The following is a 12382-nucleotide window of genomic DNA, read 5'->3' as shown; positions in this document are numbered from 1 at the left end:
TCAGCTCCATGACAGCTTTTGTTTGAATAGTTTTGGCTACATGCAGCAATGATTATTTTGATTATCCCAGCTGAAGCATGAGCACTCCCAGGAGGGCCAGCAGCTCAGTGGCCTGCTGCTTGTGCCCTGCTTTGTTGCTGACCTGTAACAGGACTTGGCTGAACACCTTCGTAAGATTCTTTATTTTCTTTAATGAAGGAAAACGAAAACTGAAAATTGACTGACAAGAGGAGCTCTGTGTGTGTTCCACATGTGTTAGCTATTATTGCTTGACCATAAGCAAGGGTCTTCTAGTTCTTCGGAGCGCGCTTGGGTTGCTGAGCCTGCGTCCCAGCAAGCGCAGTAACTCTCCCCCCATGGCACTTGAGACCAGCTCCAGGCGCTGGCCCAGCCCCGCCAAAGGCACAGGCTGTCACACCCGAGGCTCTGGATTGCATTCAACCAGCAGCTTTCCCGCAGGAAAAGGAGCTCGCCCCGCGGTGCCGCAGGAGCGTCAGCCCAGCTGCCGCTCCCGCAGCTCCGTCCCCGTGCGCTGGCCATGTTCCTTGCCCCCCACAGCGCCATCTTGTGGCTCCTGAGGGCTGGTGGCAGGAGCCGGACGGGACAGACGAGGCACCGCCAGCTCTGGAGCGGGGCCGGCTGAGGACGCCGGTGTCTTTCTTGTCATGGAGAGAAATAAAAGCATTTCAAGGTATTGTAGGGCTGCCTGCTTCTCCGCACAGTGAGCGAGCAGCAGCAGCTTCCCTAGCCCCGCTGTGATACTTCCCGGTGCTGGGTGGAAATGGGGATTTTCGAGTGTCTCAATGAGCCTCAGCTCCTTCCCAAGCGTATCAGAAGGTTTCCACCTTCCCCGTGGAAACCACATCGGCAGCAAAGGACTGCTGCTCATACTATAACGCACCAGTTGCCGAACATGTAAAAAAGCAGGGTGATAAATACACACTACTAGTGTTCAGGCAGGGCCTGCACCCAACTCCTTACGCATGAAAAACAGAGCTCCCAGCGTTTCACCAAGATTTAAAATCCTCAGGCACCTTATTTGACCTAGGCTGGTCTGTGAGAATGTTTTCTGATAAAATGGTGAATTGTAAGCGATTATGTGGGAAAAATAATCTGGTGACTGGCTCCATCATTCCTCAAATGCTGGTGGCGGTCAGTGGTGTCACCCAGAGGCTGGTGGAGAAAGGTGATTTACCCCTGTTTTCAATGGGCTTTCCCCTGTGCCAGGCTACACCAACACACAGCAGGCACAGAGAGGCTTGGGAAACATGGGAGAGAAAGCTCCTGTGCTTACATAGCCTTTGGAGCTGGATTTGAATTGAATGAGACTGCCCTAGAGTAGGGTAGATAGCAAAGTGGGATCAGTCACGGTTTCAGGTATTGACCTGTTTGTCACAGCATCATCCTTTGGGGAGTCTCACTTTATCCACCTTCTTGCTAAAGCTTTCCAAAAAGAGTTATTTAAGCCTTTTTGCAGTCTGCCGTCCTATGTCATTGAATGAAAAGTTTTCAGAGACAGTGTATATTCACTGTGTTACAAACATTGATCAAAACATATAGGTTTCTACAGGTTTATGCTGTACACTTAGGTGCCAGTAAACATTTGAAAATCTAGCTTTTATTGTTTAGCTCTTTTTTTTTCCTTAATTTTCTCAGCACTGGTAAATTAAGTTGTTATCAAATTATTGTTGTTATTTAGTAAAATACTGATAGGGTGAAAGCAACAAACAATCTACCACATACTCTGTGGCATTCACTTGACATTTTTAACTACCACCAAAAGTAGTTAGAAATCACTTTTAGGAGGTAAAGCAGTACAAGGTCTCTGTGTGAACCCCACCTAAGCCATGAACATTCACGAGTGAAGAAAGCTTATTTTCATGAGTTTACAGTAAGCTTATGTGGCTTGAATGTAGACCATCCATGGTTTATATCACTTACACAACAGGCCCTTCCTAGCCAGTGTATGTAAGAAACCTAATCTATTGGTGAATGGACTCAGGATATGCCCCCTTATAAATGTTACATGTCACTGTAACCGAAATTTTATTCTGGGAGTAGATTAGATGATAGTATCATTGACAATTTGTCTAGGGCTTTACAATTTTCTCTTTTGACTTGAACTGGGACTTAAATTAAGCTTCTAAACTCTGCTTTTCTGCTCACAATCTGCTTAATCAAAGAAGGAGATCCTTCTGAATGTTTCAGTGCCCAAGTTGCTGGTAGGAGTCCCTGATAGATTTCTCTTTTAAATTTAGCATAGCCCAGAATAGTAACTCTTACGTAACATATACACAGCAAATATGGGACTTGCTATAATTTCAGTGAGAGACTGCAGATTTCCTGCAGAGTAACTGAGACAGACAGCATTAGAGTCATGCCTCATATAAAAAGCTTGAGTAAATAAGCTTATTCTTACAAAGCAAGGGATAATATTTCTTGTAGGTATCAGAATATAGTTGACAACCAAATGGACTATGACAGATCCTAGTTCCTCTCATGTGTCTGTGTGTGGCATTGTGGCCTCTGATTACCTCAACATACAGATGCATCGCACTCTCTGAGAGACAGCAAGGCAAGAATTTGCACTCCATTGTTTACAGGCCATTTGAGCTACTCAGGAAGGGGAGTTCTTAGACAAATACAATCTCTGCTTATTCGCAGCTAGCTAGCTAGCTGTGGAGCATACACTCCTCCCCACAGCCCATGTTGCAGATGGGAGATCTTGAAGGAGCAAAGAACATGAACTAGACCTTTCTGGCATAGTATGTTTGCCAGGCGATCTAGCAGAAGACATTAAATAGACCTTCAATCAATTTTCACCTCCTCCTGCCTTTTGTTTTCCATAGCCTAACACCTTCCCTAACAGTGAACTGCAGAGCAGTTGCAGAGCTGGCATGCTGTATGTGTGTCACAGCTGGAGCTTGATCCCTGCCATGTTCCAGGGGCGAATCTGTGAAATACTGCATCTTCTGAGTGCTCTCTCTCTTGCAGGCTGACAGCCTTTGCGGACTGTAGCTTACTGAGCTGGATAGGAATCAACTGCTTGAGTAGGAAGGACACCAGGGTACTGCAGTGTATGGACTTACTCCAGTGCTGTTGTACTGGAGGATGTAGCAAGGACCTTCACTGTGCTTAGTAAGATAGTTGTAGTCATGTGGACTCTTGGACAGGATTTCATTTCACTGAGATCCACTGATACAATGTCCTAGAACTTCTGGCACCTTGCATACAGAGTACAGGCTGGACAGTGTCTGTCCTTTGTCACTTGATGAGATTATTTACACAGAGGAATTTGCTTAGCTAAGAAACTTGGATGGAAACAGACACATGTCAAATAGCCAATTTCCCACCATACTCAGAGGCCTGTGGGGATCAATCATACTGACCTATAGTCCCTGCCATTTCCTGAATTGCTTTCAAAATGGGAAACCTAACAGGAAGGGCATTAAGTCATTATTAGATTAGCCTTGATTTTGCACTTGCCTTGAGAACTTTTGATCTGATGATAAGTATCCCCTCTGCTGATTTGGTAAGGTGATGATGCAGACAAGGCAGTGGGGTCTCAAAACCAGTTCATTACACAGAGAAATTGTATCAGTTTCATTAAAAAGATGATGTTGCACCAGTTTAACTCTGTGTCTCTTTAAGCCTTGCTTATCCTGGTGGAGTTTCCACCCAACTAGTACAGAGTATGCACATACACACACAGCTGCACTGGTTGAACTGCACTGGTTGTGATGCCTGTTATGAGTATCTGAAAGGCTTACTACAGTTCAGACTGTAGCTGCATGTTTTTAACAGTGAAGGATAGTTGAGTACTGGGTGTACTGAATTCTCAGTTGTTCATAGTCTCTGTGACAAGAAAGGATGTCTTCCTAGAAGACCGACTACTTTCCAGAGGAGAGTCATGGGCTTTAAATGGGAATTCCTGGGTTATTATCTTTGGTCAGTCCTTTGGAAGAAGTCAGACTAGAGGATCATAATTGATATAGCTGAATTTAAACTCTTTGAATCTGAGATTTTGTTTCCCTAATAACAACAGGGGAGTGGTGCTATTGACCTTACTGGGATTTTAATCTGCATGTGTCCACGGAAGACTGCTATTCATCTGCTGGTGGGCAGGCTCCAGCAGAAACTCCATCATGCCAGCCTTTGGCAGCCTGGGTCTTATTTTGGAAAACTGTAGAAAGCCAATGATTTACGATATAAATCAGCAATAAACAGTATAATCCCAATGTAGAGGTTTAATTTAAAATAAAGAGAACTTGATCAAAAGGGTTAGATTAGAAGCAGAACTCATAAATAGTCATGTGGAAGACATTTAAATAATACAAATGCCTTTTACGAGGCACAGTACAGAATTCAATAAATATTTAAATAAAATACTCGTGTTGAGAGTTTTGCCAGAAAACCCTTGAAGAATTCTTAGTTTAATCAGGTTCTTGCTGGTGCTATAAATCTGCCCTTAAATAGAGTTTCAGGTCTCTCACGTCTTTACAGGGGCCAGATAAACATCTTGGGGTACTCTTGTTGCATTAAGGTCACCTTTACACAGAGAGACATCACAATGCTCTACTTAGCAGCATCAGAACAAATGATGCATAAATCTTGAGCTCTTCAGGAGTTATTTTCACCCTCTCTGTATGAGAAGAAAAGCAAGTAGTTCCTTTAATCCTGTGTGGCTTCTGTATTAAAATAAGCCTTGATACTAATCCCTGGCTATCTGGATTTAAACTGACATATATCCTACAGCTTCAAATACCAGAACATTTGAGTTACCAATGTGACCTTAAACCCAGAGCATTTATGCGCTTAATCACACCAAAGGACAGAAAAGTCATTATCCTTGCAGTGTTTCCCTAATACTGCAGTGGGTTCCTTCAAAAACCCAGGCAGTTTTCCTCACATTATTTCCTTTTGATGCAGTGTTTGCATTGTTCCCCACTGTGACTCGAAAAACATGATGAGCAAGGTAAATGTCACAGAGCGACACGTCAAGGCTGTGTTGCATCTTGCGTAAATTCAACTACATAACTTATAAACTGGAGTTTGCACTGAACTTTCAGAAAAGGCAGGTGGCTTCCCTTGTACATGAGCAGATTTTCTCCCTGACAGAAACATTCCTAGGCCCTGATCCTAATACAGTCATCAAGCTTGACCAAAAAGAAATATTAGTAAATGATAAAGCATCCATTGTTCTGTTTCTTATTAATATATACGTGATGGTAATTTATCAGGACAATGCTCCTGTACTGATAACTTCAGCAATGTCACTTCCTTGATGTACTGTGCACATTATGTCACATAAATAAGCCACCAACTTCTATCTCCTTGTGACTCTGAAAGTGCAGAGGTACTGCTTAAGATGCTGCTGCTCTATTTGAGTGTAAATGACCAAACTAAGCTTTGCCTTCTATGCTGTTCTGGGTACAGGGTGAATGCTGAACAGAACCAGAGCCACTACGCTGCGACTTGGAAGTTGTTTGTGATTGTCAAGGCTCAGCACTGAAAACTGGTGCTGGCAAAGGCATTCTTGACATGAAGTTCATGCTTTATAGGCCTCACAGGTGAACTTCACTGGAGTCAACCAGTGAGAAAGAGGACAGAGCTGAAGCTAATGAAGGGATGACATGAAAGGTCAAAGACTGGGGTTCACAAAGAAATGACCTGATACCAAGATTATATGACTGCTCATTGTCAAGGATCAGGAGTTCCTCAGCCAGGCAGTGCTCAAAGTATTTAGCTCCTTCTGGATGTCACAGTAGTCTTCAGCCCTACATTGTTTAGTCACTGGAAAAGAAATATTAACTATGTGGGAGATTGTGTCCTACTTATTCCCTACTCCATGCTTTGTCACAAGAGGAAGGAGATGATCCTGGAATTTCAAAAGCTGTTGCAATTATTCGTAGATTGAGGTGTAGATACTTTCTTGAAAAGAAAGATGCACGATTTTTCCAAAGGCTCTTTTGGCAACTTTCATTTGTTCTGTTTGAAATTCAAGGATTTTTGCTTTTTGATTCAAAACAAAGCATGTTTAGAGAAAATTACAATCTTGTGAGAGAGGAGAGGGTTAGTGGCTGACAGTGATTGAGAGCCTCAAAGTAACCAAAATTCTTTCCTTGCTAAAACTGTAGCATTTGTAACATTTGAAAAGCTATATGCTAGAAAACAAAATACATGAAAATCAAAGACAGTCTATTACTGTGTCAATTCCAAGAGTGGCTTTATTTCTTGGGATATACTAGCTGATTATATATCCAGTGAATACCTATATCTAAAGTGGAAAGTGACTGATCTCTAAGACTATACTTCTGGTCCTCAGGAATTTCTTGTTCAATACTCATGTGAGATTTACTTCTGCTTGTTATTAACCGATTATTTGATCCAGTTACCTGACAAAAAAAAATATCAACACCAGATGTTCCATGTTTAAATAGTCTCTGCAGCACAGAATTTTTATGATGGTCACAGAGAAGTGTGAAAGCAAATGGAGCACTCACTCTTTCAAGTTTCGTTATCTTAATTTTTCTCTCCAAGCATATATGTCTTGGCTGCAGCATTTGACCATTTATTTAGCTCTTTAGAACCTGCTGAAATTGTCCCAACTATCCAGTCTTCTGATCCAGCATTGTCACTGTTAAGACCCTTCTGATTGAACAGTTACTACTAAGAAAAAACCTAAGCCCGTGTTTCTCAGTATAACACAGAACTAGAGAGAAAACAGTGGCTTTAATCATGATGTGTGCCTTTGGTAGCAACAGTCTGTTTGGCAACATTTATGGCATTTCTCCAGTTCCATCTTTGTCAAAAAAGCCACAGTCCAGTGAGCACTTCTGTGATAGCTAAGAGATGTCCCTTACACTAAAGTTTGAAGAAGATTGAGGTAAAGAGCATAAGTTTTAGAAGTTATGTGCAGTTGGTGGATATACCCAGAGAAGGGAAACTGAATATTTTTGGTCAACTATGACTCAAGATTTATGGAACCACCTTATTTGATATGGACGTGATCTCCTCTCTGTTGTGATCATGAGGCTCTGCAGGGCTGCAGAGGTAGTAAGACAAAAGAAGGGAGACAAACAAAAACTGGGCCATAAAGAAAATCTGTTAAAATGAAAGAAAATAATAGACTTTGACAAACTCTCATTCAAAGACAGCATTTCAGACTTAGTGCCTCCCTGAGACAGTTACAACTTTTACAGTGAGAAGTGTTATTGTTCTAACACATTCCACAAAATAGTTTAAAAGTGGGCAGCTGCCCTTAAAACCACTGCACAATATTTGTTTCTTCTTCCTCTCTCTTATGCAGAGTGCTTCTAAAAGAACAGTGTATGCCCAAAACTGTATTCAGGACTGCACCCACAAAATTTTTAATGCTACAAAATCAGTGGTTTCCCTACCTTTGCTAAGCCTGAGTATTCAAAAATCGTGACTGAGAATTCAAAATCATGATTGGCTTAAAACTCCTGAATTTTCTCTTTAAGCAAGTAAGTGCCTTAGAGCTTTTAAAATACTCATCTGGTTTCTGGGCTTCTTGTTCTGAAGTTTTCATAACTATGAGAGCTGGAAACTTGAAAGTGTTTATTGTGTAATGTGTGATTGCTTGACTGGTGGCTGTGATTTACAGTAAAATCTTTAAGAGCCAGCAGTACTGGTTTTGATTTGTATACCCAGTTTTCACAGTGAAAAAAAAAAGAAATTGAAGAAATTGGGCTTCTACAGCCTAGTGCTGAAGAGAGACCTAAAGGATTTTACACTCAGTTACTCGGTTTACGCATTTCAGGCAAGAGAGGAATGATTGCAGTCAGGGGAAGAAAATTATCTGGTTACCTTTGGAGTCATGCTCTGGAGTCCTGCAGGGGCCGCAACAACTCTTAGTGTGAGCCAGAACCTCCCCAGAGCCAGTGTCATTTGTGTTGTGCCTCTTAGGTCCTGTGAAGCAGAGACTATCCAGGGCTTAGCGACTACCAGGTGGGCTCCTGATCTTCCCTGTGTGCTGGAACTGGGAGAAGAGCTAATGTGTCGTTCCTAAACTAGTTTTTCATAGCCCAGAAGGGCCCTTGGAGCAGAGGGTACTCTCGGCAGATTACTTATCACTGTGTGATAATGCCAGAACAAATTTCAAGGAAGGAAATGCCTAAGTAAAATCTGCAGTGTTCTTAGATGAGCTGGCTGAAATATGCCAATTATTTTGCATTTGCTTTTTTTTATATATTTTCCAATACAGGTTTCTTTTTGAAATGGAAGTAGAAACAGTAAATTTCCTGAAAGCCAGAAAGTAATGATAAAAGTGAAAAAACATTTTATTAAAAAACACTTTGTTTTAAATTTTACATACAAGAGCTCAGATTTTTTAGCCCATATACACATTTCACACACACACACACACACACGGAGGCAAAAAGTCTGTTGTTAAAGTGACTTTACCTTTTGTTGAAAAAATATAGTGAATCCAAAACATACTGTTACTTTACTGTATTTTGAGACAAATGAGCTTTGAATCAGGTCCTGTTTTAGAAATGAACAGATGTGGACACTGCATTTAAATGATTTGATGAGGGTTTATAGAAGGAGCCCACGTACTTTAAGGAGTGAAGCCTCAGAGCCCTGCCTGTTAGCTTTCTTACATTGAAGTCTTCACCCTTGGCTGCTGCTGTGAGGCAACTGTAGAAAAATATACCACCTCTGGTCTCCACACAAGGTTTGGGTTTGCTGTTCTAAAGCAACAGGAGGTCCTGAGTCATTTTGGTCTGGTTCAAGAGCAGTAATGTAGGGCAGCAGCATCTAAGGCACAGATTAGTCCCTAAACCTTTGAAGTTGCCTGGGAGAGTGTTTCTCCTGGGAAGGTTATGTCTTGCCATCCAGGTAGGGGTGCCATTAACAGTGGCAACTGATAAAAGAGCCTCAGAAAAATAATTACTTTAATGGTGATGGCTAATTTTAGCTTTTCTGATCTTTATCCCTATACATGTTCTCAGCCTTATACATACACTCTCTGATAGGAGAGCACGCCACTGAATAATGCCACTAAGCCTTCCTGCAGCACAAAAAATGAACTCCCTGAAAGCATCAGAGGTCTGCTTAGGCAAAGCTGATTTGAGTTTGTGATTTTGGATCAAAGGTCCCAAAGGGGTGTCTGAGCACTAATGATGGTGCAATACCACTGTTAGGCTGATGATTTTGAAACTTTGGCTTAGATAACTTGTCTGGAGACAAGTAAAGGAGCCAGTGGAATAAGCAAAATCCAAGCTCAGGTACTGTAGTTGTTGAGGCCTGCCTACTACCCGCCTTAACAAATCTGACATCCATCAGTTATGGCAGAGGGCAAATGGAAAGGTTGCAATGATGTATGTCAGTTCTCTTTTTAAACCTCATTTTAAGGTCAGAAGAAGATGATAGTGTAATAACCAACCCCATTTTATGAAGGATTAAAAAGGCCATAGATTCTAGACTGTTCAAATCAATCTGTTATTCATTGTCCTGTTAATAACCTTTCAAATGCAGACTGAGAAGTATGTGCTAAGTCATAATTATGCTTGCTGGCATAACTTTGTAACTCTAATAAGTAAAAGCCATATTTGTTGATGTCTGTACATATGGGGGATATACATATACATATATATATATTTTTATATATACACATATATATATGTAAATTTATCCCCTTTTATCCAAAAAAATGACTTTGTAACTCTAATGAGTAAAAGTCATATTCGTAGATATCTACATATATGGGGTGTATACACATACATAATCCCTTTTTATCCTGAGATCAGGCTTTTTGTTTTCCTCTTAATATATACAACTTCAATGCCATGCTAATAAAAATCTGTTTTTCCACTTGGTAGGCACTGCCCTCAGCTCTCACTCCAATGTTTACAACGAAAAACCCGCACGGATGATCCATGTTTGAGTAAGAGAGTCTCTGTCATTAATTTAAGTCACAATGATCCACACAGCACCTCTCAATTTTGTTTTGCAGTCAACAAGTCTCTCTATTTGCTCAGCAAACTGCATTCTGCACAGATCTTTCTCTGCTTAATTAAAACCACACCGGCTCAATGACTCAATTTGCATTCATTCTTATTATCTGATTGGATAGCTACAGTACTCAGCATCACCCATGGGAATTGCTTAAGAGTTGTCTGAATCGGTGGCTGTAAATGAAAGTAATGATGTAATATTACTTTTTAAACTATTTAAATATAAATCATTCAACTCAAACAAAACCACAAAAATTAAATTCTGTGCATCACTTAAGACCATAAAGCCATGTAGTCTAAATTTTCAGAAATACTCAGTGTAGGAAATTTTGCAAGACTATTTAGTATTAACAGTGTAGCAAATCTCAATGCTGAACCCTATAGGTGAGGAAGGTAATTTTGTTGTAAAATCAAAACCTGAAACAAAAGAGATGTCATTCATTCACATATGTGCTCTCCCAACCATGTAAAAGCACCAGGATGTGTGCATTCAAGCAACCTGCTGAACAGTCAGGCACTGGGGGTGTGCATGCAAGTGTTCAAGCAGTCTGTCCAGCACACTAGCACCAAGCCATGAGTATTCAGGCAGTCTGGCTAGGACTCTTTGCAGTGATGCAGGGGACAGGGGCATCAGCTACTGAGTCCTCCTCACATCTGTGCCCATTACCAGTTGGCAACCATGTGCTGATTTTGTGTATGCCTTTTTATACTTTGGAGCTGACGGATATCCACCTGTCCATTCCGTCCCACCTCTCTGAGTAAACCAGGATTTACTGTCCTTTGTCTCTCAACATGGACGTTCTGAGAAGTTGCACAGGTAGTGTGCCAGGGCCCTGATGACTTGCTAATTTAGGTGCCATCAAAACAGGGCATTCCTGCCTTCTATCCTTTCTGACCTTCTGTCCCTTCTAGAACTTCCACACTCAGACAGTTCACATTCATACCACCCTTAGCATTTCTGTAACAGTTCTCCACACAGCACTACAACTGTAAAGAAATCATTTTTCCAGGCCATTAAAATTTCAGAAGACTGAAGGTATTTCTCCATTTCATATGACATGATGCCATGAACTTTCCAGAAAGCAAGTTTTAGATCTAGTAACTGGGTCAGAGGGAAAACAGACCATTAAAGATGATGCAGGAGCAGATGAACCAAGTTCCCTGTTGCAGTGTTAATTGAACTGGACAAGTATGTTCCAGATGGATCTGATAAGTCTAAGTATGGTAGCTAAAGTACTCACCTGGCTTACAAGAGAGCTTTGTTCAAGATTACATCCTGAGTCCAGAAGGCCAGAGTCTCATGAGTCTCAGACATCCTAGAAGGCCACTCTTGTCAAGTAGCTGTAAGGCCAGACTCTTGCTGCCTTTTTCAATGCCTTATTTCCTTTTTGTTTCACAACAGAAATTGCCCCAGAAGGAGAAACTCCCATCCTAGAATCACCTATTGCCTATGGATTAGGACACTCACCTAAAAGGTAGAAGACACAACTTGTCCCTTCTCTAAATCAGGCTGTTTTCTTATCTCTCAGATGAGGTCCCTGTTACCAGACTACAGGCTTTCTGCTTATTTGTGAAGAGGCATTACTTTGTAGGCTTTGTAGGAAAAATCCTTCCTTTAAATTTAAAAACAGAAAAAATATACCTGTAGGACAAGGAAAGTGTGGCGAGAATTTCTTTATTGCAGCGTGCTGGGTGCACTCCAAGTCACGTGGACCTAAAGGCACACCAACCATTTGAAAATTGCGCCTTTTGTATTCTCTCATTACATCATCATCATGGCTGGGCTTTGCAAACAAAGATTTGGGAAGGGCTTTACCCACGTTTGTTACAAGCACGCTGGTGGCTAAAAAGGCCAATACGAGACAGGCATGTCCGGTTGTAAAAGGCACAGCTGAAGGACTCCTTAGGTGGTACATTCTGCAGGGCATGATTCTTTCTGCGTTGTCTTTTCTCCTTGAGAGTGACCCTGCGTGCTTTCTCAAAGGCATCAGCAGCGTTATAGATGGTGTGTCTCCAGACCTCCTGACTGGAGGCCAGAGTAGACCAGTTATGTTGATCAATATGGCCAAGGCTGAGATGTTGTTTCAGGGAGTCCTTGTATCTTCTCTTTGGGGCTCCTCTCATGCGGCAGCCGGTGGTAAGTTCACCATAAAGCAGGATCTTAGGGAGGTGGTGGTCCTTCATCCTTGAGACGTGCCCTGCCCATCGCAGCTGTGTTCTCAGCAACATGGCCTCAATACTTGAAACTGCTGCCTGTTCTAGAACAGATGTATTGGTCACATAATCTGACCAGTGGATGTTTAGGATTGTACGAAGGCAGCGTTGATGGAAGCATTCTAGGAGACGCAGGTGGTGGTGGTAGATGACCCATGATTCAGATCCATATAACAGAGTAGAGA

At 41.7% G+C, this 12382-nt stretch overlaps 1 long non-coding RNA gene across 2 annotated transcripts in view; it reads left to right on the top strand.

Moving 5' to 3' along the window:
• The first annotated feature begins 314 nt into the window (after window positions 1-314).
• Window positions 315-12382, top strand: part of LOC108495685 — a 42928-nt gene continuing 30860 nt past the window's right edge. Inside the window, exon 1 of one of the 2 annotated variants that reach the window (XR_001874205.1) lies at window positions 315-691. This is a non-coding gene — a long non-coding RNA (uncharacterized LOC108495685). The remainder of the gene's footprint in view (window positions 692-12382) is intronic. The other variant, XR_001874204.1, reaches the window with a different exon arrangement.

Source organism: Lepidothrix coronata, unplaced genomic scaffold (assembly GCF_001604755.1).
Source record: "Lepidothrix coronata isolate B3197 unplaced genomic scaffold, Lepidothrix_coronata-1.0 Scaffold33, whole genome shotgun sequence".
Taxonomy (NCBI): domain Eukaryota; kingdom Metazoa; phylum Chordata; class Aves; order Passeriformes; family Pipridae; genus Lepidothrix; species Lepidothrix coronata.
The sequence above is the reverse complement of the archived record's forward strand: the minus strand, read 5'-3'. Positions and strand labels throughout refer to the sequence as shown.